This window comes from Lepidochelys kempii, chromosome 14 (assembly GCF_965140265.1).
Source record: "Lepidochelys kempii isolate rLepKem1 chromosome 14, rLepKem1.hap2, whole genome shotgun sequence".
Taxonomy (NCBI): domain Eukaryota; kingdom Metazoa; phylum Chordata; order Testudines; family Cheloniidae; genus Lepidochelys; species Lepidochelys kempii.
Window position 1 is genome coordinate 36529334 of NC_133269.1, and position 27177 is coordinate 36556510.

Here is a 27177-nt window from a genome sequence, read left to right on the forward strand (position 1 = left end):
CACTCCCATTGCTGGGTGATGATGGGCTGGTCGCATCGCTCAGTTGCTGCTGGGTTGTGTGGTTCCCCTCTGTGACTTTATTTCTGTGCTGTGTGAGTCAGGAGACTTCGGTTCTAGTCTTGCCTCTGTCACTTTGTGACCATGGAGCAGTCACCGCTGCCTCTCTTTCCTCCCCTTCCCTTTGTCTGTCTCGTGTACTTTGAATGTGAACTCTTTTGGGGATGGATTGTGTCTTCCTATGTGCATGTTCTGTGCACATGTTGACAGTATTTTTGTTTAGCAGGCAGCAGTGTGGGACAGAGGCTATGATGGTAGAAGTGGAGATCTGGGTTCTAGTTCCATCAACCTCCTGCCTGTCCTTGGGTGGGATAAAGAGAGACAGCCTTTGTCTGGGAGCTTCAACTCTCAGGGCTTTAGTTTAGAGAGGTTAGTATGTTTAAAACACATTCTCTGGGCGACCAACTTTGCTACTTACTCAGTTTTACCATCCTGCAGCTACCCCTTTGAAACAGACAAACACAGTTGCAGTAGAGGGAATGGGGTTGGAAATTATGGTGTTATTGGACAATATTTATGTTCCCCACTCTGGCAAAAAGCTAAATTTCCAGGTAGGAGTAGTCAGACAATTTCTACTTTATTTCAAAGGAAAATTCAGATTTCAGTTGAATATATTTTCATGGAAAGTCTCTGATATCCATAAAAATGAAAACTTTTTTTGATTATGCTTAAAAATTTTCAGGTTCCAACAGTTTTTGGCTGAAACTGTTTGGTTCTCACAACCTCAATGAAAAGTCAATTTTTTCTGGTGGAAAATAAAATCTGATCATCTCTATATATCTGCATAATTTGATAGTAAAAGTCTTCAAGAGTTCTAATTGCAATTCATATTTCTGATATTAAATTTGCCCCATATATGAATACTCTAACATATTTAATTGAAATAGAAAACTTACTTTGTTGGTCTTTATTCCAATTTGCGATGCATTTGATCCGACTGTGTTAGGAATCATTGGTCATTATCTATCTATCTATTCACCCACTGCCAGGATTGTTTGGTTCTCTCTCTCTCTCTCCTGCCCCCAGCACTGTCGTATTCACCAGCTGTTGTCGCATCCCTTCGCTGGATGTCCTGAGTTGCAGGGGTCTCTCTGCAGTTCCTAGCACAGATGGGCGCTCCCTGCTTCCCTCCTAGGGCAGGCTTGGGTGAAAGGTGATGGACTAAATGGGATCAGGGACTGAAAGACAGTCCCAGCTCTCGAGCTGATCCTGGTTTGTGCCAGCTTCAAACAAGGTCACAGCCCAAGATATCCCTGCTCTGGGGCTAAATAGCTGAATCTGGTCTCCAGAGCTGTGAGCCCAGCTCTGCTCTCACCTCAGGAGCAAACCATCCTGACAACCTGCCCTAGTTGACCCTAATCCCCCAGAGGGGGAACAGCACCTGCCCTGCATCTCACATGATGACAGCATCTCTTGAAGGACCTTTAGCTAAAAACAAGGCAGGGCTGGATCACAAAGGGGGTCCCCACAGGATGGCAAAATAAAACAGATATTTGTAGCACAGACATGGGCTCTACAATAGCTAAGAGCCTCTTGGCACCAGAGTCTCAGTTGGCCTGGAATAGCCTGTTCCTTCATTAACTCCATATAGTCACCTCTAGGGGAGCAGAGATGTTTTTCTCCTGCATTGCACCAGCAGCTCTTGGGATGCAGCCACCAGAGGAACCCACAGCTCAGGCTGCCCTGGCTGCTTGAAGTTCCTCACTAAGAGACAAACACTAAAAACTAAGGACCAGGTCCTGGGCTGGTGTAAGTTGATACACTTCCATTGACTTCAGAGTAGCGTGGGCTATTTATACCACTTGGGGATCTGACTCATTGACTTCCAGGGAGCTACATCCATTTACACCAGCTGGGGATCTGGCCCATGACGCAGTTTCCAACCCATATCCTTTGCCTGTGAAACTGAACCAAAGAAGAGTCAAACATTTGTAACCAGGCTCCTCTTTCCTAGCTCTTTGTCCACTGGGATGCATTACAAGTATAACTTGTAAGGGTGACAGAGCGATTCATTCCCACTTGGGACAGAACTGGGGACAGTGTTGTGGAGATTTTCTGCATCTGATCTTCAACTTTTATTGGGATGAATAGCCCAGGTCTTTTCCTTTCTTTCTTTCTTTCTTTCTTTCTTTCTTTCTTTCTTTCTTTCTTTCTTTCTTTCTTTCTTTCTTTCTTTCTTTCTTTCTTTCTCAGTAGTAACATTGTTTTCCTTCTGGCAGACGACATTAAAATAAAAGGCTCCTTTGGCTACAGATGCACTGTTTAAAAATGTGTAATTTACACGAGACATTCATGTCAGAGAAACTGATGAAATGCAAAGAGCCAGAGAGTAGAAATCAGCCCGAGGCCGATTGGAATCAATGGTTCCGATCCTCAGCAAGTTCAAATCAGGGTAGCTCCACTGAAGTGAATGGGTCAGTGCCCCAGTTTCTGTAAATCACCTCTAGCTGCCTTGGACTCAAAGGGTCCAGATCCCCAAACAACTGTTGTGTAAGTCAGCCCCAGCCCCACTGAAGTCAATTAGACCAGCTGCTCAGCGAATGTAAATTGGCAGAGTGCTATAGAACTCGGCCAGGTTACATGAGCTAAATATCAGTGCCGTGATGTCGAGTTTTTTGTTTGTTCCTGTCTCTGAGATTCTCATTGCTGAACATCACAATCCCATCTCAATGCTCCTGGAATATTCCAATAGCAGGGTTCATAGAAACCTGCAAGATGGGTACCCAACCAGTAAATGAACTGATGAATATTATTACCATCACAGCAACGCCCTTCTAGTTAAGGTTGCACCATGACTTCTGTTTAAAGGTCCTCCTTTTAAAAAAAAAAAAGGGAAAAAACAGAAGAGAAGCTTAGTCAGATTCTTTTGAAACTTAATGTGTCTTAGGAGGGTGCAGGGTAGGATTAGTGACCTAAATGTGGGGTCATTTGAGCCAAGGGTTGTGGAGATATGAGCCCCGTTACAAGTTTCTAGGTTTTGTTTATTTTGCTCAAAGCTAGAGATCAAACTATTGATGTGAGGCAGGTCAAACTGGTCTCAATCTGTCTCATTTTACCCAAGGTAGTGCATGGCCCCCACTAAATCTTGGGGGACCCAAAATGAGAATGGAATTTAAGAAAGTCTGTGTGTTGGATTGTGCGCTTGTGCCAATGCAGAAGGAGGGCTAGAGGATTTCCATTCCCGCCATTGTGTATGGTTTAAAGCTCAGTTTCTGGACGTGCACTAGAAGCTGAATGGTTACTCGGATAGCTTTGAAATTTGGGTGCCTCAGGCAGGCACGGGGTAGCATTCGAGTTCCAAATTTGTTGTCATTTGACCAAGGGCTTCCGGAGTTATAAGCCCCTCCATAACTTCCAGTTTCCTTCTGCTGCCTTGTATTGTTAAACTGTGAGGTACGAATGACGGGATCAATCACAGACCTCATTGAGATTGACGGCTGTGAATTCATCCTTCAATTAACATAACTAACAATAAGTTGACCAAAAACCCCCGCCTTAAGCTTTGTCTACACTACCAATTTTGTCGGTCGGGATGTGAAAAAACCACCCCGACTGACAAAAGTTTGACCCACCCAAGCGATAAAGGAAGAAAGATCCGAAGGGTAGACACGGCGGTAAAGGTAAAAGCTGTAAGGTCCATAGTGTCAACATGGCCTAACTCTGTTGAGTTACTCACTGGGTGAGTAAGAGGAGAAACAGCTCCATTTACTCGACTAGAGTTACTCTTTATTTACACCAGGCTGAGGAAGAGAAGAATGAGTCTCACTGAGTCCAGTGGAATCACTCCTGGTTTGCATGGGGGGAGCGTATCAGCACCAATGACCAGTGGGGGAACACACAGGGATGCCATTAACGTCTCTCTGTTTGAACTGGGGTAAGTCAGCTTGGAAACCCCAGCCCATGTTTGTAGCTCTCTCCGTTCCTAACTGTGCAACTCTGTACTAGGTCCCTTCATTTCCTTCCCCACCTACATTTCCATCCATACAAATGTCCTTTGCTTGATGTGGCCACCTCTCCATGGAATGGGGGAAAATTAAACATAAACCTGTGAAGTGAAGAAATTTCCTTGGAGAAATTTGCTCTAATGAACACACGGCGTGCACCTCTATGATCCACCCCTGGAACTGCTGAAGTCAGCGGGAGCATTGCTAGTGACTGCAGTGGGATCAGGACCAGGCCTTCCCTGCTATGTAAGAGCTGAGGGTTGTGTGGCTGACAGAAGAAGACTATTTCTATCAGGAAATTGCAAATTAATTTGAGATGGGCCCAGCTCAGACACTGGGCTCCTTCTTGGGATCCTCACTTCCCCAAAGCTCAGGCGAGGGGGCTTAGGATCTGAGGTTCTGGTTCCACACTAAAGCCCATCCCTACAGAACCCACCTTTACTTTGACTGGCAACAATTGGCTCCTTTGATGTTTATCGCAATCTCCATGGAGAGACCATGTAGTGAAGGGGACTGGGAGCCCGATCTACCCTCTCCCATTTTGAGATGAGCTCTTCAGGTCCGCGCTGGTCCATGGTCTCTGCTGAGGCTGCTCACAGGGGATTAACACGTTCTAGTTTGGATGGATGAGATGTTTGGTGGGTGCTTTCATGATGTGTCCAAGGAGATAAGGCACAAAACCAATTTTTCACAGAGCTCAAAAGGGGAGGACACTGGGGCACTGCTCACTGGGGCTGGGTTGAATAGGTGACCTAGACATGAAAGCAGCCGCTTCATCGGTTATCTCCCAAGCCAGCATGTCCCATCCTGCACCGAGATGGCTATAGCGTTCATGTGGACATGGGGTGTGAACTGAGACCTCCTCTCCTTTCATATGTCCAGTGCTGGAAGCGAAGGCCAGAGACTGTCCTGCTCTCTAAAGATGCCGTTTCGGGGAACAGAGAGACAAGGTGGGTGAGGTAATATCTTTTATTGACCCAATTTCTGTTGATGAGAGAGACAAACTTTCCAGCTACACAGAGCTTTTTCTCAGGTGTGGGAAAGGAATTCAGAGTGTCACAACTAAATACAAGGTCGAACAAATAGTTCGGCATAAGTAGTTGGCACAAATTCAAGGGACCATCCAAGGTGAATTGTCCCTTTAACACCCCTGTAGTCAAAGGAAAAAATATCAGGGTAGTGAGTAGAAAACAGGTCAACAGAATGGGCACCATGTATTCTGGGTACTAATTACTGATTTCCATGGAGAGGCCCCAGGAATGGGCTTGGCCCTCTGGGGGGACCTGTAACCAAATCTGCAGCATCCTGTGCAATTAGAGCAGAAGCAAAGGGGTGTGGGTGCTGCAGAATCTGGAACAATACAGTGGACACTTGCTCCAGGATGTGAGCTATGACAGAGATTTTCAGAGTGGTTTCAGGGAAACAGGTGCTCAATGCCCATTGTCTGCACAATGGGAGTTAGATGCTTAACTCTCTTAGGGTATGTCTACACTACGAAATAAGGTTGATTTTATAGAAGTCAATTTTTAGAAACTGATTTTATTCAGTCGATTGCGTATATCCACACTATGTGCATGAAGTCGGCGGAGTGCGTCCTCAATACCGTGGCTTGCATCGACTTACAGAGCGGTGCACTGTGGGTAGCTATCCCATAGTTCCCGCAGTCTCCGCTGCCCATTGGAATTCTGGGTTAAGCTCCCAATGCCTGATGGGGCACAAACATTGTCGCACGTGATTCTGGGTACATGTCGTCAGGACCCCCCCTTCCCTCCTTCTGTGATAGCAACAGCAGACAATCGTTTCACGCCTTTTTCCCTGGGTTATCCATACAGAAGCCATACCACGGCAAGCCTGGAGCCCGCTCAGCTCACCGTACGTCTCCTGGGTGCTGCTGGCAGATGCAGTACTGCATTGCTACACAGCAGCAGCTCCTTGCCTTCACGGCAGACGGTGCAGTAGGACTGATAGCCGGCGTACATCTCCTGGGTGCTCCTGGCAGACCTCGGTGAGGTCGATTGGGGCGGCTGGACAAACATGGAGCTTCTCCTCTTAGAGCACCGAATGGGAGCCAGAGACTCCAGGTCATTCTCTTCTTTAGGTTTCGTCTCATGGAGATTCAGTCCTGCCTGGAATATCATGCAAGCTGGAGGCTTCTGCCTCAGGCTGCTCTCCCAGCCGGCAGCACTGCGCGGTCGCACCTACCCAGCTATAATGATTTAGACCAACTGAAAACCTCTCCCTTCACCTTTAAGAAACCTGTGTAACCCTTCCGCCGGTTGGAGTTGGCAGCAACAAGGGCCGGGTTCAATATCTAGGGGGTCCTTTTCAACAATGCAACACAACACCGGCTTGAGCCCCCAACTAGTGACCTGGGACAATTACACATCCCCCGTTGGGCGCCTCTAGAGATAACACTTCCCCTCTCACAAGCACAGAGCCCGAGTGTAGCAAAGAAACTTTTAACAATGTAACCCTTCTGCCAGGCCGAGTTGGTAGCAGCAAGGGCCGGGTTCAGAACACAGGGGTTCCCTCTCAACAAAGCAAATGCAAAACCGGCTCAAGCCCCCACCCAGTGACCTGGGAAAATCTAACACACAATCCTGGGAGCCTCAAAGAGACAATACTTCCCCTCTCATAAACACAGAGTCTCGGTGTAGCAGAAAATCTTTAATAACATGAGGTAAACGACATCAGCATTAAATTGGGAAAACACCACAACTAGGGTTCATCAACCAAACCATGAGCAAAGACCCACCCCAGCAGATTGGGCCATGTCCTTTCCCTCTGGTTCTTGAGTCCAACAACCCAAACATCTCTTGAGTCCAGAAACCCAAAGATCACCCAAAGTCCAAGAACTCAAACGCCCAGCCCCAGAGTTCAAAAGGTCATCTGCAGGGTGTTACTCCCCAGCCTGGGGTGGGGGTGTGTGTGTGCGGTAAGGGGCACCTTACATGATCCGAAGCGGACTGCCCCGCCGCTCCATAGGGCTTCGCTCCGCTCCGCTCTACCAGCCGTCCCGCGAGCCACTCTGCTCTGCTCCGTCCCACTCCACCAGCCATCCCGCAGGCAGCTCCTGCTGTCCTACTCCACTCACTGCCCAGCAATAAATATCTTCAGGCTCCCCACTACTTAACACAGTGCTCAGTAATTTTAGCTCTTTAGTGACTTCATCTTGTAGTAGTGGGAACCTCAGTGCTGATGCACCATAACCCCAAAGCAAATTCAGCTCAGCACCTGTGGTTAGACTCCTAATGGACCCAAAATTAGCTCTGATATTTCACAGTGGAGAAAGAAGAATGTGCAATTGATATTTCAGGCCCTCTCAAAAGGCCCACAAGACCAGGTACTAACACCTGTCCCCAACCTCTCTCAATTCACTGAGTTTTGGAACCCATGTCCCTTGTCTACCCTTGTCCCGAGTGCTACTTCGTTGATGGCGAGCCCCTTGTCACGGAGTGTGGGGGAGTCCGGGGCCTGCACCCCTCTTCCTGGGATTCACTGTGACTCTCAGCCAGCCAGTAAAACAGAAGGTTTATTGGACAATAGGAACACAGTCTAAAACAGAGCTTGTGGGGACAACCAGGACCCCTCAGTCAAGTCCTTCTGGGGGGCAGGGAGCTTAGACCCCAGCCCTGGGGTTCCCTGTGTTCCACCACCCAGCATCAAACTGAAAACAACCCCCCCCCCCCAGCAGTCTCTCTCCTGCAGCCTTTGTCCAGTTTCCCGGGTAGAGGTGTTACCTCCCCCTCCCCGTCCTGGCTCAGGTTACAGGCGCTCAGGTATCCCATTCCCAGTGAAACTCCCCTGCCACATTCCCAGGTCAGCACTCCCCCCTCCCTGCTGCGTCACACCCCTCCATCATAACAAAAGGCCAAGTACAGTTCCATTCTCCTTGAGTCACATAATCAAGATAATAACAATTTATTCTTCCTGCCCCAATAACAGAAACACTGGGGATCCCACAGCAGCCAAAGTGACCATTTGGGCAGCTATGGGCTCATGCTAGGCGGGGTGGGTGAGCCGATGCAAATGAGATCAGCCCCTGAAGTTCTTTTCCACAACTTGCCACACCTCACCACCAGGTGTCAGGGTGGAGCTCATCCTGACCCTGCTTACAGTAAAAAGGGGGAAAGGAACCTGGCATTAACTTGGGAAAGCACTGCAAGCAGGATTCATAACATAAACCATGAGCAAAACACCCACCCCAGAGTATGTTGGGCAGTGTCCTTTTGCCTCAGGTTCTTAAGTCCCACAGTCAAAGATTCCAGTAACGTGCCCATCCCTTCACCGCACCCCACGCACAGCTGTTGTCCTTGGTCAGTGAAGACCCAGAGTTCAGAGGTGCATCTGTGGCGTTCACCGCCCACCCTGGTGGACGGAAAGAAAGGCACCTTGCTCTCTCCGCTGTCCGGGCATTTGCTCTGCCCCTGCCTCTGTTCCGCCAGCCCTCCTGCACCTTCTGGGATGTCTTGAGGTCCTGCCACATAACACAGCTCTCAGTGATTTCAGCTGTTATTGGGGGAGCCTCACTGATCGTGCAGACTGGGCAGCCTTATGCACCAGAGACACTGTCCTAAAGCAAGACTCATGCTTAGACCTGGTTATTAGTGGCTTTAGCTCTATGGGTCTGCAACAAAACTCTCAGTTGAGTCTCAGTCAGCTCTGTTATTACACAGTGGAGAGAGAAAGGGTCAAATCATGTCCAAGAGCCCTTACGCAGTGCTCACATCAGCCGGCCAGCAGGCAGACACACACGCACCCATAACTCCAGAGCTTTTGAGGATGTAAATTTTGGACTTAGGCACCAAAATGCTTTTGCTCATTTAGCCCTGGGCTCCTGCTCAGTGGGGCTGGGTTTGGACAGGTGACTTAGAGGTGAAAGCAGCAACTTCATCTCTTATCTCCCACGCCAGCCTGTCCCATCCTGCTCGACAATGTTTGTAGCTTCCACATGGAAATGGGGTGTGAACTGAGACCTCAGCTCCTCTCAGATGTTCAGGGGCCGAAGGCGAGGGACAGTCCTGCTCTCTCAAGTTGCCTTATTGGGGCACAATCTATTCCCAGGCCCTGCCGCAGCGTGGTGCACCCAGCATGGTGTGCCAGGGACATAACATCAGCCCAGGGATTCAGTTACTGAGAGCAACCAAAGCAATCAGACCAAGTGGGACATCCCCTAGGAAACCCCTGTGAGGAGCACAGAGCTGTGATTATCCCCAGGGGGCATTAGCAGGGGAGAGAGTAGAAAACAGCTCAGCAGAAGGGACCCAGTGTATCCTGGGTGCAAAATCACCGATTTCCCTGGAGAGGCCCCAGGAATGGGCTTGGCCCTCTGGAGTGCAGAGTAGAGAATACCACTGGTCTAGGCACTGGCTGCCATTTGGACACAAGCTGTCCTGTTCATCAGTGTCTCATAGTACAGTGGTTGGCAGATAGCGACATATCGCTCATACGCCATGATGGTCAATAAGGCAAAATCTGCTGAAGTGAAGAAGACAACTAGAAAGACTTGGGCAACACATCCAGAATAAGAAATTGATCTGGTGTTCATGAAGGAATTGGCCATGGATTTGGGGATAGTGACAGAGATGGAGCCGAGGTCGAGGATGCCCAAATTTATCAGGAAGAAGTACATGGGGGTGTGAAGGTGGAGGTCAAGGGCTATGGCTGTGATGATGAGACGGTTCCCCAGCAGGGATATCAGGTAAAGCAATAGAAACACCACAAAGTGTAACATCTGCAGCTCCCGACCGTCAGAGAATCCCAGGAGAAGGAACTCGGTCAGAGCGGTTTGGTTTGACATTTTCTTCCTCAGTGCACTGTCTGATGTCTGTGGAGGGAATGAGAAGGACAACGGTCAGGATTAGAGCAACAGAGGGAATGGCCCTGTTTCCCCTTTCCCTAATATCTCGTTATGTGAACGTGAAAGGTGCACAGCACTCGTCACGTACAATGAGTAGGTGTTGTTAGTGCTCCTCGCCTCTGACAATCAATGAGTTGTGTTATCACACTGGTGTAAATTGGATCAGCTCCTTTAAAGTCAAGGGCGCTTCATCAATTTATCCCATCAGAGGATTTGGCCCAAGGTGTGGCTTGATAAAATGCAATATGAAGGATGGAACAAAGCACACTCCAAACCCAACAATTCTCACAGCTTGGGTATGAAACTGATCAACTAAAATGCTAACACAGCCTGATTCTCACTTTGCAGGGCAATATGATGTCGACTCACCCAGCATCGTAAATAGCAGCTCATCTGTAATTTTTACACCCCAAGCTCTGTGCCTAGACGGCCTGCTGCCTGCTTCCAAATTGATTTATGGCAACAACTCCCAACTGCACTTCTGCCTGCATGTAACAATGGGCTAGCAGCATCCCTCCGTCACCGCTCTGTTGCATTGTTTACTCTGTGCAGTGTGGTGCAGTGGCTGTCAGGACACCTGGGCTCTGTTCTCGTCTCTGCCAGTGACCTGCTGTGTGATCTTGGACCAGTCTTTTCCCCGCTTTCTGCCTCTGTTTCCCCCGTCTCCCTTTCTCTGCCGTGTCTTCTAGGACTATAAGGGCTTTCAGAGAGGGGCTGTGGGGCAGATTTTTAAAGATATTGAGGCACCTTGTGGGATTCTCAAAAGCATCAGGACCCCAAAACCCCTTGAAATCGACAAGTTGTGATCTCCTAGGTGATTCTGAAAATCCCACTAGGCATCTAAATACCTTTGGAAACGTAGCCTCGTGTCTTACTCTCTGTATATTCTGCACAGCCATTTACACCATCTATACTCAGCCGACAGCAGTGTGGAGCTAGGCCAGGACGTCTGAGTTCTACTCCCAGGGAGCTCCTGTATGTCCTTGAACGGGGTCAGGACAGACAGGCTTTGGCTGCTTGGTTCAACTCTAACCCAGGGTTTAAAGGGGCTCTTCTGTGTAAAACATTCTGTGCGCTGCCAACTTTACTGGTTATTCAGTTGTTACCTCTTCACAACTATCCCTTTGAAAGAGAAATCACACAGATGCGATAGAATCAATGGGTTTGAAATCAGGCTCTTATCAGGAAATATTAATGTTCCCCAATTTATTTAAGATTTACTGCTGGTTGGAAATTGTCAGCTGGGTTCTTTTTAATGGAGATTGGTTTTTAAGCTAAATAACAACACATCTCAGAATCTGTCTGCTTTTCTCAAACATTTTGGGATTGTTTTGTAAAAAAAAATGAAAACTTAAAAAAACAAACTGTATTGGTTTTGGAATTTAAAAAAATCAGTTTTCAGCAGAAAGTTTTCATTTGCCAAAAACTGAGGTGGTGGTGGGGGGAAATGGATTTAGGGTTTTCAGTGAAAAGAAAAAATTTTCCTGACGGGAGGAAAAATTCCAGTCAGCAGTAGGTATTTGATTAAACTGATGGGAAAGGTCTTAACCAGTTCGTATTGTAATTCATATTTATCATCTTAATTCTTCCCTGTATGTTGATCCCCCAACACGTTTAATTGAAATAGCAAACTTCCTGTGCTAGTCTTTGTGGATTTTTCCCAACGGAAGACACAGTCAGTCATCCAGCACTAGGATTTTTTGGTCAATATCTATCTATATAGCAGAATCTAGAAGCTAATGGCACAGGTATCTGAGAATCCTTTCAGCCTCCTTCTGCAATTCACCTCTTCCACGCCACCATCACTTTTCCCTTCGTAGTAGACACCTTCAGGCCACTCAGCGTCATCTCCTCCCTGCGCTGTAAACTGACAAACATTGAATTCTCTGGAATAAAAGGGCTTTCGAGAATTAATATGGTACACCTTAGGCTTTCAGTTGGAGGTGAGGAAAGCTATGAGACAATTAACAGCTCCCAGGTGTTCTTGGAACGTGAATGGCCCTTCCCACGATGCTTCCATTTTATGGGCCTGGAGCGCCTTTAAGACCATGACCTGGTCCCCTACTTTGAAGGAACGCTCTCTGGCATGTGTATCATACCAGGCTTTTTGCGCTTATTGAGCATCCTGTAGGTTTTCTTTAGCGAGGGCTAAAGAGGTTCAGAGGGTGTTTTGTAGGTTGGTTACAAAGTCCAGAATGTTAGTTCCTGGAGAGGGTGTAAACCCCTTCCATTGCTGCTTCATCAACTGTAATGGCCTCTTAACCTCACGGCCATATACAAGTTCAAATGGTGAAAACCCTAAACTGGGATGTGGTACAGCTCTGTAGGCAAAGAGCAACTGCTGCAACACTAGGTCCCAGTCATTGGAGTGCTCATTTACGAATTTAAGTATCATGGCCCCCAAAGTTCCATTAAACTTCTCCACCATGCCATTTGTTTGAAGGTGGTAAGAAGTGGCAACCAAGTGATTTACCCCCTGAGCTTTCCAAAGGCTTTCCATAGTTCCTCCCAGGAAATTAGTTCCTGCATCTGTGAGGATGTTGGAGGGCCAACCTACCCTGGCAAAAATGTCTGCTAGTGCCTGGCACACACTTTTAGCCCTGGTGTTGCTTAGAGCTACTGCTTCTGGCCATCGGGTGGCAAAATCCATGAAAGTCAGTATGTACTGCTTTCCTCTGGGTGTCTTTTTCGGAAAAGGACCCAGAATATCCACAGCTACTCGCTGAAATGGAACCCCGACCCCTATCCAAACCCCTGCCCCCTGACAGATCCCCGGGTATCCCACACTTGTCCAGCCACGGTGCACTGAGGCTGCAGGAGAGGGGGGAGCAGGGGACGGGCTCTGGCTGCTGGAGGCCCGGATGTGAGCGGCTCAATCTGGCCCGGCCGCCCTGTCAGCCGCGTCGCACTCTGCATTGGGAGGGTAATCCCGGACCTTTTGAGAGTTTTCCTAATTCCACCCCGACGGCGACTTAAAACCCAAAAAAATGTCCAGGAAAATCCGGACGCATGGTCACCCTACCATAGGGATTCCAGGATCTGCAGCTGCTGCCACCTATATGGTGAATCCTCCAAATCATCATCAAACAGCTCTTCCCCATTCTGCAACCTGGCCCCACGGTCTGACCATGCAGGAGAACAGAAACCCTTTGGGACAGCAGCAGAGTCTCTTCAATGCCGCACTCTTTGCATGGCTTCCCATGGTCACCATGAAACACGACTACCCTGCCCCCAGGAATCTCTCAAGGAGCTGCCGGCGCAATCACTGGGCAGGCACCCACTCGTAATGGTCTCGGGCAGTGGCATTGCAGAGGGAGCTGAGCAGACCGTCCCTTCTGTGACTTCCTGAATTGCTGCCAGGACGGATTCTCCTCTGCGCTAGGGAGAGTCCCCGAGGAAAAGCAGCTGTGGTCAGGGAGGGGGCAAGACAAGCACTCTCCCTGAGCCCTTGACTAGCAGGCAAGCAGGACTCTGGGAGCCAAGGGATTGGTGTGTCTTGCTGGGAGAGCAGAGCTGGAGAGCAGAAAAGGGCATTGGAGGAATTGTAGAAAAGTCAGTGTCATGGCCGGGTCATGGGCAGCCAGACCTAGTGGTCAGAGGCAGAGTCCACACTCACAAGACAGGAGTTGAGAGTCAGCTGGGTCAGGATACTGGAAGAGCAGAAGCAAAAGACCAAATTGTGTTCAGAACCTCAAATGAGGTGAGTCACCCCAAGTCCGGATGCCAGGAAATCAAGCCTGGGGAGTGGGAGCAGGAACAGCCAACAAACGGTCCAGAGCCGGGGAGGAGCGCGGCTGTTCAGACAGCTTCTTGTTCCTGCTGCTGGTTTAAGGAGGTCCTGGGGGCCGATTAGCTGCTCTGGGACTCTGCCAATAGGAGCCTCAAACTGGGTCTGGACTTCGTAAGTCTGAGGTAAGCAGTTTTTCGTAGGCTTCCAGGTGGCGTGCTGGAGGGTGGCTGCTCCCAGGAACCCTGCAGACCAGGGTTAATGACCCATGGGTCATGACAGTGAGTGATCTCTCCCCGCTCAAACCTCCTGCACGAAACAGTCTCCAGGGTCCCGGACACATCCTCTGAGAATACAAAAACAGTCATGAGGACAAATAGGCTATGGAACAGGAGCCCCCTCTTTCTTGCAACAGCCCCAAGTGTCCAGAAGAGTGGACAGTTCTTACCTCCAGGAGATGCCTGGGATCTTCCATCTAAGCCTCAATGGGACCCATGTTGCTTGGTCTGACAGGAGGAGATCATCTGTCCCCACTGCTCCCTGTGCTGGGCTGGCTGCAGCACACATCTGTGTAAGAGGCTGGGCCAGAGAGATGTCACAATCAGGGTCCAGGCACCCCAAAAGGAGAACAGAGGGTCTGAAACCAGAAGATGAAGCAATCAAATCAGCGGATTCGTCAGAGAAGTTTTGTACCCTACAGGGACATCAAATAAGGTCTGTTAGGAAAGCTGAGACATTAGTCTGGAAACTGCTAAGGCAAAGATTGTGACTTGTTAAGATTCAGTTTTAGTCACTGCAAAGTGTGTTGTGTTTTCTTTGTCTGTTTGAAATTTGTCTCTTTCTCTTGCTTAGTATCACTTAAATTTCTTCTTTGTTACTATGCTTCCCAAACCACCTCAGTGTTGTGTGTTTGAGTGAAGTGTGAGTCTCCAGCCTACCTAATATGCTGAGCTGTGCCCAGTCTCTCTGAAGGTAGCGAATAATTTCTGAGCGGTGCTGGGCACAGAGTCCAAGGGCAGTTCACCAGACATCTCCTGTGAAGCCCAAAGAGACCAAAGGAGCAGGAGAGATTCAGGCTCCACTGACCCATGGGAACTTCCCAGAGAAGAGGCTACACAGGGCTCCGGACACAGCCAGCAGGATCCCTCCCACAAGCTGGGCCATGACCTTCCCCTCCCAGCCTCAGGAACCCCTCCCATCTCCCTGCTCTCCCCACCCACTCTCCAATACCAGGCTCTTTCCAGAATGGAAGCAGGTTTGTACCAGATTTCACTCACCGCTAGATCCTGGACACAGCTTTCTAGCTGGGCTAGCAACCCCGTTGAGACTCACTCTTGCAGTTTGTTGGCTGGGAACTCAGCCCTCCAACCAGGTGACTGTCCTTTACTCCACTCCTTCCTGGCTCATGCTCCTTGCAAACAAAGTCCAAAAATGTCTTGAACAGCAACAAGGCCTTCCACCCTTGTGGAGAGCTCTTTCTCAGCCTGATTTCAGCTCGGCCTGCCCTTCTTGGGTTTCTATGGTCTTCTATGTCCCCTTCCTTAGGGACGGTGAGAGAACCCAGTCCTACACTGGACTCCAGGTTTTGTCCCAAGGCCGTCTACTGAACAGCTCGCTCTGCTTCTGTACTTTTGCTGCTGTTTTCCTTTGTTTCCTCTCAGGTGGGTCGCACTTGGTCATCAATTTGGCCTAGCCCCAGGCTTTGCAGTCACAGGCCAAGCCACCCTGTTATACAGCCTCCTCCTTAAAATCCAGCCGAACCCGGGGGCAAGTTCTACTCTTGTCCAATCTTCATCCCTCACCATCTCATCGCTCTCACCAGCTATGCACTCGTACAGCCTGGGCGCGCAGCGTCTCCAGCTCCCCAGCCAGCTCGCTCACCAGAACTCGGAGGCCATCCTTCTCTTCTGCAGTATCCCAATGCTCTTCCTGCAGCCACTCATTCTCATTAACAACTGCTTGCAGAGCCTTGTTCTGAAGCCACTAGCTTCTTCTGTAGCCTTTTTTCTACTGCCGCTGCATCCCCCCAAACCTTTTCCATCAGGGGCTGAGCACACACCATTGCTCAACTCTCGTCTATGTCCCTACTTCAGCCTGCTTCATCTCTGTGCCAACCATTTCATTCTTCACCTCCCTGCAGCACCCGACAGGGTGTGTTGGTGGAGGGTCTGCAAGGTCCACGGCCAACCCTGCCATCTTCACCTAGCCTGCCTCCTGTGTGTTTGTGCCAGAGGACACCTTCTCCTTTCTTTCTCCCCTCTTGGGGCCCTGGCCCCTCCATTTGCCACTCAGGAATTTCCTATGCAGGCCGGGTCTTTTGATATGGCCTGCTTCTCTGCACCAAAGCCAAACAACTTTTGTTGCTGTCTTGGCATTAGGCCATGCTTGTACACTTTCTCATGCCTGCTCTCCTGGGCTAACCTTCTCAGCATAGCCCTGGCATGCTCTCCGAGTCTGCTCTTTTTGTCCATGGGCGTAGCAGGTTGATTTCCCTTTGCAGGATCTCTGACAGGTATTGCTGCTGCTCCACCAAGATTATCAGCTGCATCTGTAGCTCTGCACTTCCTTCTGCTTCTGTTGGGTTTCTAGGAGCTGCTGGAGAAACCCCGAGACCTGCTTTGGCTGCTGAAGCAGTCCCTGGAACTCAAATGGGAAATCCAACTTTGGGGGACGGATCTTCCTTCAGTAACCAAGACTTCCGTGAGCCCTCACGGATGACAGGGGGAATTCAATCCTGCGGACTATGCCAATAATAAATGAATCTACTCATTGTTAGGTGCCCTCTGGTCCCCCATCGATGGTCACTCCAGCACCATGGCAGTCTCTCTGCCTGGTAATTCGGCCCTCTGGCCGGCTCACCACCTTTACTCCACACTTCTGGGGCTCAGAGTCCAAAGACATCTTCCCAGAGAGAAAAGTTCTTCTGTTCTCGCTGGGGCTCTGCCTCAGCCTGCAGCCCCCTTGCTAGGCTTGGTAACCCTCTCTGGGTGCATGTATGCCCCCTTCTTTGGGGCCAGTAGAGGAGCCCTGTCCCACCCTGACACAGGTAGCAGCCCAGGCCTCTGTACCCAACAGCTAGGTCTGCTCTTTTCTCTTTGCTGCAGGTTTCCCTGGGCACATCCTACCTCTCTTCTCAAGTTCCCTTCTCAGCTTTCCTTGCGGCTTTCAACTTCCTACCTAGTTCTCACTCCAGTTCATAGCCCCGTTGAGCTTTATCACCGCTGAAGTCTGGTTCTTTCGGGGCCAATACATGGTCCCTCTGAGATAGGACTCATTCTGTAATCAGTTGGGCTAAGCCCCAGGCTCTGCAGCCCAGGGGAAAGCACTCTCCTTTCCCTGTTACACACCTGCTCTGCCCAGCCCTGCTCTTATTGGGTTGAGGGGGTGAGTCTTGCCCACATACTCAGTGTTTAGCTGATGGCCATATTTGGGCTGGGGACGAAATTTTCCTCCAGGGCAGGATGGCAGAGTCCATGGGGGGTTTTCACCTTCCTCTGCAGTATGGGGCATGGTTCACTTGCTGGAGGCTTCTCTGCACCTTAAAGTCTTTAAACCATTATTTGAGGACTTCAATAGTTCAGACACAGGTTAGGGGTTTATTCCAAGAGTGGATGGGTGAGATTCTGAGGCCTGGATTGTGCGGGAGGTCAAACTAGATGATCATAATGGTCCCTTCTGACCTTAAAGTCTATGAGTCCATGAGTTCAGACCTCTCCACTTCAGACCTGGTTTCCAGATGGGCTAAGTTCACAAAGGCTCGACTGGCTGCAGTTGGAACTTTCTTGGTTCTGGTGACTCTGACATTCAGGCCTTTCATCATTCAGAGGCTGACAGGTTTGTTGAGGGGAGGGTGAAACCCCATTGCTGATCAGAAGGAGGTCAGAGTCCATTCTCTAGGAGCTGAATAGTTCTCAAAGAGGCTGAGAGGGAAGACCCCGCTCCCTAATGGAGGTAAGAGCCATCTACTTCTTTGGGCTTATGGGTCTCTTTGGGGAGAAATGGGATCCCTGCTGCAGAGCCAGGCTGGGAGCTTCCCCCATCCCTGGGACAGAGACATCTCCATCAATGTGCCACCTTTGTTTTTTCCTAGCAAGAGGCTCCCCAGAGATCTTCTCAAACCTGTTCTCCTGGGAGCATTTCTGGGAGGAGGCTCCCGTCCCTCAGTCTCCAACTCCATCATGCATTCTCATTCACATAACATCTCCACTGTCCAGTTCCACTTCCCGCAGCAGGCAGCTAACAGTATCCACTGGAGCTAACTCTAGAAGAGAGAAGAGGGTAAGAACAGAGCAATAGACTTTCATGCTGTATAATCGACACTAGGGGCAGCAGATTGGAAGAAATGAGGCAGGGTCAGGAATATTGACCAATAGATTTCAGAACAGGATAAAGTAATGTGGAAAGGTCAGTGATGCTGCAAGATGTAGGGGCCATTTAGGGATCTGGGGCAAAAATTGAGGATTGGTCCTGCTTTGAGCAGGGGGTTGGACAAGATGATCTCCTGAGGTCCCTTCCAACTCTGATATTCTATGATTCTATGTTTCAGAGTAACAGCCGTGTTAGTCTGTATTTGCAAAAAGAAAAGGAGTACTTGTGGCACCTTAGAGACTAAACAATTTATTTGAGCATGAGCTTTTGTGAGCTACAGCTCACTTATACTATGTCCACTAGAGGGCAGGAGAAACAGGCCACTATTTTGTGAAATGCCCACTAGATGGCAGCAGATATAGGATTATTATTAATTATTATAAGAACAGTACATTATAACAGGCCACCACCTTGGGCAGGTGTCTCTGAAAAATTTAACCTAGAGTTTCGTTATGTGAAGTATTTTCCCCCATGGAATTTTTCCTTCCTTTTATAAGGAATTAATAAGTCATACTGGACAATGTTTACAAAAAACAAAAGCTTTGCAGACAGAAAATTAGTCAGCTGGGAGGTAGGTTAAAGTGGGACCCTGATTACAAAGTTCAAAACCCATCACCATTAAAATGAACAAAGCCTAAAAGGGGTTGAGAATATTGTTTTCCCAATCAATTTTGCAATCAAGCCAGTAATCAAACAAACAAATAAATAAATAAAGTGTTTTTTTTGCCCAAAGGCTGAAAGAAACAATTTTATTTGGGTTCATATGAGAAAACTTTGGTAAAAAATAAAATAAAACGAAGAACTTTGTGCTTGTATACCAGCTTCTGGAAGGCAGGTGTGTGGATAATTGTGTGATGCAGAAATAGAATGGATCTACAGACAATATCAAAATAACGTCAGCAACTGTGTGTGTGGGGCGGGGGGACTGCCATCTAGTGGATGGAATTAGATCCTGTCAAATGTGCCCTCTTCTGTAAATATCCAATCCCTGACATACCAAACAGTGATGCTTTGCAGCTTATTAATAACCATGACATGCCCACAGGTTAGTTACCTTCGAACAACCCCTGTGCAGTGACTCTGTACTTAATGCTGCTTTTCACTGTCTCAGATATTTCGATTAGGACGCGAGTTCGAATACATTGTCCCGCTCCATATCTCTTGAGTCAGTAAGACCAGGGATAGGGGAGACTAGTTAGGCAACCTCCAAATGTCCAGGTTCCATTCTGTAACCAGGCAAGGGCTCAAAAAGAGCTGACTATAAAAAGGACACATTTGTGGAAAATCCTTCCCAAATTGTCATCTCTACAATCTCTCTAGCACTTTTGCAAGTACAGGTTTGAGAACTCCTCAGTGACGCTTGGGATGAACATTGGCCAGAGCAAAGATCAGAAAACCTAAGAAGTTTACTTTAAAACAGGGTTTCATCAAAAGGGGGGCACTGTGCATCACCCCAGTAGACTGAGAAGGCTGGACATTTCCTTTCCCATTTCAAATGATTTATTTTCTGTTCCTTTGGGAGAGGCAGGAATCTCTCAGAAATGAGAATCCAACACACAGAATGGTCAGGCAACCCACAGGGCACATCCCAGGAACCACACTGGAACTATAGAGAAGCTATTGCAATAGCTATTCGGGTACAGCCCAGAGGGCTGTTGCATGGAAAATATGTGAAGTTAGTTCATGGTGCAACACTGTGACGGGGCGAACCGGCCCCACACCGGGACTGAGAGGGTTAACCCTTCGCTCCCAGCAGAGGAAGCCACGCCCCTGAGGCTCTGCTGGGCATGCTCCAACCGGAAGTCAAGTATAAAAGCCTGCAGGGCTGTTCAGTCAGGGTGTGTGGCCAAGGAGGAAGGATGCCCAGTGGAGGCTCCAGCCCAGGAGCAGCTACAACCCTGACAGGGGAGAGCTGCGGAGTCGGGAACGGAGGCTTACAGCTATTGGAACCCCAGGGAGTGTCGGGTGCTGAGGAACCTGGAGACCCTGACGCCCCAGGGACGGCTATCGTTGGAGATCTGGTGGGGAGTGAAGGTAAGGGAGTGGTACCTCCCACCACAGCGAGGTCAATGTGTTGTGGTAGGATTCCCTGCTGACCCTGTGGCGGATCAGCCCGCCACTGGCAGGGCCCTGGGTCAGAGCCCGGTGAGGACGGGTGGGCCTGGTCTCCCCCACCGGGGATCACAGCCCCCCTGCTTTTGATGACATAGTTCCCTGACCCCTTTCTTACCCCAAAAGGGATATATGGACTCAGGCCATTGGGCCATGCTGCCTTAGGAGCATACTGTGTGGACTCCGGCCACCAGGCCGTGCTATCCCACAGGGGAAAAAGAATTTAGAGGAACTCCTGGCCTTTGGGCCACCCTGCTCTAGGAGCACACTCTATGGACTCTGGCCACTAGGCCATGCTATCCCACCAGGGCAAGTGGAGTTATATGGACTTTGGCTATTAGGCCACACAGTACTGACTACCAGAAGGGTAGTAAAACCAACATAGATGCAGAGAGGTGTGGTCACGCCTTGCCCCCCCCACCCCTGAATCAAAGGGGTTGATGAGGTACAATCCCCCCCACAAACACCATTAGACAGAATCACAGCTTCATTTGTCAGAGAGATCATACAGAGAAGTACCCTACCTTGCCCAGCTCCCAGTCACTGGTGATGACCCAGCTTTCACCCTTAGGGTATGTCTGCACTACAAAATTAGGTTGAATTTATAGAAGTTGATTTTTTAGAAAGCGATTTTATACAGTTGATTGTGTGTCCCCACTAAGTGCATTAAGTCGGTGGAGTGCGTCCACAGTACTGAGGTTAGCGTCAACTTTTGGAGCGTTGCACTGTGGGTGGCTATCCCACAGTTCCTGCAGTCTCCGCTGCCCACTGGAATTCTAGGTTGAGCTCCCAGTGCCTGATGGGGCAAAAACAATGTTGCGGGTGGTTTTGGGTACATGTCATCAGTCCCCCTCCCTCCGTGAAAGCAACGGCAGACAATCATTTCATGCCTTTTTTCCGTGCGGGCGCCATACTGCTTTCAGCAGACAGTGTAGTAGGGCTGCAAACTGTCGTCCTCAAATGACCATTTCTGCTGCCACTCTGCTCTCCTGGTGGTCTCACAGGTCCTCTGTATGACCACTTCCGCTGCAACTCTGCTCAGCTGCTCTTGTCTCGCCATACCTTGGCAAGTGTGCAGACGATGCAGTAGATCTGCAAAACTGGTCATCCAACCACCACTTCCCCTGCAACTGTGCTCTCCTGCAGACGCCATACCATGGCAAGCATGGAGCCCGCACAGATCATTGCGGCAGCTATGAGCATTGTAAACACCTCGTGCATTATCAGGTAGTATATGCAGAACCAGAACCTGCCAAAGCAGGCGAGGAGGCTACGGCAGCGTGGTGATGAGGACATGGACACAGACTTCTCTCAAAGTACGGGCCCTGGCAATTTGACCATCCTGGTGGCAATGTGGCAGGCTCATGCCATGGAATGCTGATTCTGGGCCTGGGAAACAAGCACAGACTAGTGGGACCACATAGTGTTGCAGGTCTGGGATGATTCCCAGTGGCTGTGAAACTTTCACATGCATAAGGGGACTTACATGGAACTTTGTGACTTGCTTTCCCCTGCCCTGAAGCGCCAGAATACCAAGATGAGAGCAGCCCTCACAGTTCACAAGCGAGTGGCGATAGCCCTCTGGAAGCTTGCAACGCCAGACAGCTACTGGTCAGTCAAGAACCAATTTGGAGTGGGCAAATCTACTGTGGGGGCTGCTGTGATCCAATGCAATCACTGAGCTGCTGCTATCAAGGGTAGTGACTCTGGGAAATGTGCAGGTCACAGTGGATGGCTTTGCTGCAATGGGATTCCCTAACTGTGGTGGGGTGATAGACGGAACCCATCTCCCTGTCTTGGCACCGGTGCACCAAGGCAGCCAGTACATAAACTGCAAGGGGTACTTTTCTGCGGTGCTGCAAGCTCTGGTGGATCACAAGGGACGTTTCACCAACATCAGCGTGGGATGGCCGGGAAAGGTACATGACACTCGCATCTTCAGGAACTCTGGTCTGTATGAACAGCTTCAGCAAGGACTTACTTTCCAGAGCAGAAAATAACTGTTGGGGATGTTGAAATGCCTATAGTTCTCCTTGGGGACCCAGCCAACTCCTTAATGCCCTGGTTCATGAAGCCGTACACAGGCAGCCTGGACAGTAGACAGAAACTGTTCAGCTACAGGCTGAGCAAGTGCAGAATGGTGGTAGAATGTGCATTTGGATGTTTAAAAGTGCACTGGCGCAGTTTACTGACTCGGTTAGATCTCAGCGAAACCAGTATTCCCATTGTTATTACTGCTTGCTGTGTGCTTCGCAATCTCTGAGAGTAAGGGGGAGACGTTTATGGCGGGGTGGGAGGTTGAGGCAAAGCGCCTGGCAGCTGATTACGCGCAGCCAGACACCAGGGTGATTAGAATAGCATAGCAGGGCGTGCTGTGCAACAGAGAAGCTTTGAAAACCAGTTTCATGGCTGACCAGGCTATGGTGTGACAGTTCTGTTTGCTTCTCCTTGATGAAAACCCGCCCCCTTGGTTCACTCTACTTCCCTGTGAGCCAACCGCCCTCCCCTCCCCCCCTCGATCACGGCTTGCAGAGGCAATAAAGTTGTTGTTTCAAATTCATGCATTCTTTATTAATTCGTCACACAAATAGGGGAATAACTGCCAAGGTAGCTTGGGAGGGGTGGGAGAGGAGGGAAGGACAAGGCCACACTACATTTCAAAACTTATGGAATGCCAGCCTTCTGCTGCTTGGTCAGTCCTCTGGGGTGGAGTGCCTGGGTGCGCGGAGGGCCCCTCGACCCGCGTTCTTGGGCGTCTGGGTGAGGAGGCTATGGAACTTGGGGAAGAGGGCGGCTGATTACACAGGGGATTCAGTGGCGGTCTGGGCCTTTCCTGCACCTCAAACATACGCCGGAGCATATCAGTTTGATCCTCCAGTAGCCTCAGCATTGCCTCCTGCCTGCTCTGATCATGCTGCCGCCGCCTCTCCTGTTGCTCCCGCCATCTATCCCCTTGTGCGTCCCTCCTGTCCTCGCGTTCATTTTGTGCTTTCCTGGACTCCTCCATTGCCTGCCTCCATGCATCCTGCTGGGCTCTTTCAGTGCAGGAGGCCTGCATGAGCTCAGAACATTTCATCGCGTGCGGGTTTTTCGCCTTCTCACCTGCGCTAGCCTCTGGGAGGGAGATGTTAGTGGCAGCTTTGAAACATTTGCAGCTGCGGGAGGAACAAAAGGGAGAGTAAAAGGGAAAAAGACGCACTGGCCATTTAAAAGGAGGGGCTGATGTGTTCGGGTTAACATGCAGCACAAACCCAGCTAACCCCCCCGCCGCCCAATTCTCTGGGATGATGGCTTCACCCCTCCCCCCACTGTGTGGCTAGCAGCGGGGAAGATTTCTGTTCCGCCACAGGCAAACAGCCCAGCAGGAATGGCCACCTCTGAATGTCCCCTAAATACAATTCTCTTATTTCAACCAGGTGACCATGAATGATATCACTCTCCTGAGGATAACATGGAGAGAGAAAGAATGGATGTTCCTTGAATGCCAGCAAACACCAGGCCCACACGCTGCCATGCTTTCTTATACAATGATTCCAGACGACATGCTACTGGCCTGGTGTGGTAAAGTGTCCTACCATGGAGGACGCAATAAGGCTGCCCTCCCCAGAAACCTTTTGCAAAGGCTTTGGGAGTACCTCCAGGACAGCTTCCTTGAGATGTCCCTGGAGGATTTCTGCCCCATCTCCAGACACGTTAACAGACGTTTCCAGTAGCTGTACTGGCCGTGAATGCATCCCAAGTCTTCAGGGCAAATTAATCATTAAACATGCTTGCTTTTAAACTGTGTATTATATTTACAAAGGTACACTCACCAGAGGTGCCTTCTCCACCTTCAAGGTCCGGGAGCCCGGGTTGGGAGGGTTTTGGCTCCAGGGTGATAAACAGTTCCTGGCTGTCGGGGAGAACGGTTTCTCCGCTTGCCTGGTGTGCGCTATCATCTTCCTCATCCCCAAAATCCTCATCCCTGTTGCATGAGACTCCCTTGCAGGAGTCCACGTACAGGTGTGGGGTAGTTGTAGGGGCACCCCCTGGAATTGCATGAAGCTCAACATAGAAGCGGCTTGTCTGGGGCTCTGACCCCAAGCGGCCGTTTGCCTCTGTGGTTTTTTGGTAGGCTTGCCTGAGCTCCTTAAGTTTCATGCGGCACTGCTATGGGTCCCTGTTACAGCTTCTGTCCTTCATGCCCTTGGAGATTTTTGCAAACATTTGGCATTATCTCTTTTGGAACGGAGTTCTGATAGCATGGATTCGTCTCCCCATACAATGATCAGATTCAATACCTTCCGTTCGGTCCATGCTGGAGCTCTTTTGCAATTCTGGGATTCCATACTCACCTTTGCTGATCAGGTATGCATGGTCACCTGTTTTTATCAGCTTGCCACAGTGGCCAAACAGGAAATGAAATTCAAAAGTTTGTGGAGCTTTTCTTGTCTACCTGGCCAGTGCATCAGAGCTGAGAGCGCTCTCTAGAGCGGTCACAATGGAGCACTCTGGGATAGCTCCCGGAAGCTAATACCATCGAATTGCATCCACGCTACCCCAAATTCAACCTGGCGATGTCGATTTCAGCATTAATCCCCTCCTCAGGGAGGAGTACAGAAATTGATTTTAAGAGCCCTTTAAGTTGACAAAAATGGCTTCATTGTGCAGGGTTAAATCAATCTAACGCTGCTAAATTTGACCTAAACTTGTAGTGTAAACCAGGGCTAAGTGTCCTGGGCTGAAAGTATTGTGTGGGGGAAAGTCCTTGCTTGCTAGTCCTGTCTCCGATGTGTGGGCTGAGATCCCTAAAAGGAGGATTCCGGCATGTTGTCTGTGGTCACCTCTGTTCCAGGACTGGTGTATATAGTGTGCAAACAAACAAGTTACACTGAGAAATTACCCAGACTCCACATCACTAATTTTCCAATGGGAAATCAATCTACAAGACCTGAATTCTGCTACCGCTCAGCAGAAGGGTGAGAATATTGTTAAATAAACAAACATTAGTAATTACTGATAACATCAAAGTTCCTTGGGAGAAATATGTCCATTGGGGGTGTGAATGGGAGAGAGATTCTTCCATCCAAATCTTTCATTTGCAAACTATGGATTAAATTTACTTTGCATTCAATTTCCTGTGTGTCTGTTAAACTGTGAGGCTTCAGCACCCAATCTGGCAGGCTGAATCATTTTAGCCATTGTTTCTTGTGCAATTGTTCCATTGAAGGCAATGGGACAGTTGACATGAGTAAAGATTGCTCAGTAGTTTCTGTCTCTGCATGGCCCTGCACTCCAGGGTCTCTGCATTACATTTCAGCCATGCAGAGCAATGACCTTAAACAGCTGGTAGCAGAAAGGCGATTCCTCTGGGAGTGGGAGGTTGGTTGCATCAGGACAGTTGTTTGCACAGAAAACACAGTGCTAATTCCCCAGGCTCAATCTCTTCAGAGGTGGAATCAAGGGAGACACAGCCTTCCATGGAGAAGGATACAAATATGAGGGCTCTGCACTGTGTAAATGGAGGGGGAAGAGCATGTTCTAAGACAGATCACAGCAGCTGCTTGTCCATTCAGGTAGATGCAGGTGTCTTTCCTGAGCAGATTCAGTTTCTACTGAATGATGAGACCCAAGTAGTTCAGTGGTGGAAACCGAGTCCTGGCTGCCAAACCCTGAGAAATAGGAGGTCATCACTCGAAGCTTGAGCTGTCCTGTGGTTACAGGTGAGCACCCTCTTCCTGATTGTGTTTCTATACCATCTTCCAAACAGGGGCATGGATATGCTGTGTGAATATTGTTTGCAATGTTGTTGTAGCCGTGTTGGTCCCAGGATATTAGAGAGACAAGGTGGGTGAGGTGATATCTTTTACTGGATCAACTTCTGTTGGAGAGCGAGACAAGGTCTCTAGCTCTCAAAAGCTTATCTGTTTCTCTCTCCAACAGAAGTTGGTCCAATAAAATATATTACCTCACTCACCTTGTCTCTGTGAATATTAGCACTTTTAGCCTCACCGTCCCACAGCAGTTTCAGTCAATGTTAATAGCACCATTTAACAATGGCGAAATTGAGATATGTGTCTTGTGAAAGGTCCTCAGCTAAGGATCTGGCTCAGGATAACTAGGGTGAAGCCTGGAATAGAATAATGGGAAATCAAAATTAAATAGGGTGACCAGATAGCAAGTGTAAAAATCGGGACGCGGGTGGGGGGTAATAGGTGCCTATATAAGAAAAAGCCCCCAAAATTGGGACTGTCCCTATAAAATCGGGACATCTGGTCACCCTAAAACTAAGTGAAGCTGATAGAAAGGAACATTAAAATGGCATGTTAGGTAGATAAAGTGTAATTAGGAGGATGAGTAATTAGGAGGATGAGAGGGTATGTGAAGAACAAATGGTTTTAGTTAAAAGTAAATAAAAACTGCTTCACTATAGCTGAGTCAGGCAGGTTGCAAGAGAATCCACGAGTCCACTGAACCCAGGGAATAAACAAGATATGGACATTGCTCAGGTGCTATGGTTGAGATTTTTAAAGCCACCTAGGAATTGGGTATCCTAATCTCCTATTAGAATTAATGTCCCAATCCTATAGACAGTTTGACAACCTCCTCTCAAATGATTTCTTTGTATCGATTGTCACCAAAAAAGTGTTATCTGTGCCAGGTCAACTTTTTTCTGGGAACAGCCTGTCAGAAGCTGAAATATCAAACAAGTAGCTTCCTGAACTAACTGGAATTTTGGGCTTCTCTGTATCACTTTAGGAGAACAATAATAATAATATAGGAATTGCCAGATTAGATCAGACCCAAGGGCCATCCTGCCCAGTATCCTTCTCCAAGAGCGGGCAGTACTAGATGTTTCAGAGGCAAATGTAAGAACACTGCAATAGCAGTTCTGGGATAATCTCCCCTCACATGTGTCATGTTGGTCTAGAATAGTTGTGGAATGGATATTAAACCTCATGTTTTGGGGGTTAAGCCAATCTCTATTGTTGCCATTAATTAGGATAACTCTGGATATTTATATGGCTGTCAGGAACATCCAATCTCTTCTGGAATCTAGTTAAGTCCTTCATATCAATGACTTCCTGTGGCAATGAGTGTGATGCTCCTAATGGGGATGCAAGAGTGTG

General features: G+C 48.9%; 1 protein-coding gene across 1 annotated transcript in view; it reads left to right on the forward strand.

The window, feature by feature from the left end:
- LOC140898396 (uncharacterized) overlaps window positions 1-27177 on the forward strand; it is a 317402-nt gene that overhangs the window by 215523 nt on the left and 74702 nt on the right. The window lies entirely within an intron of this gene.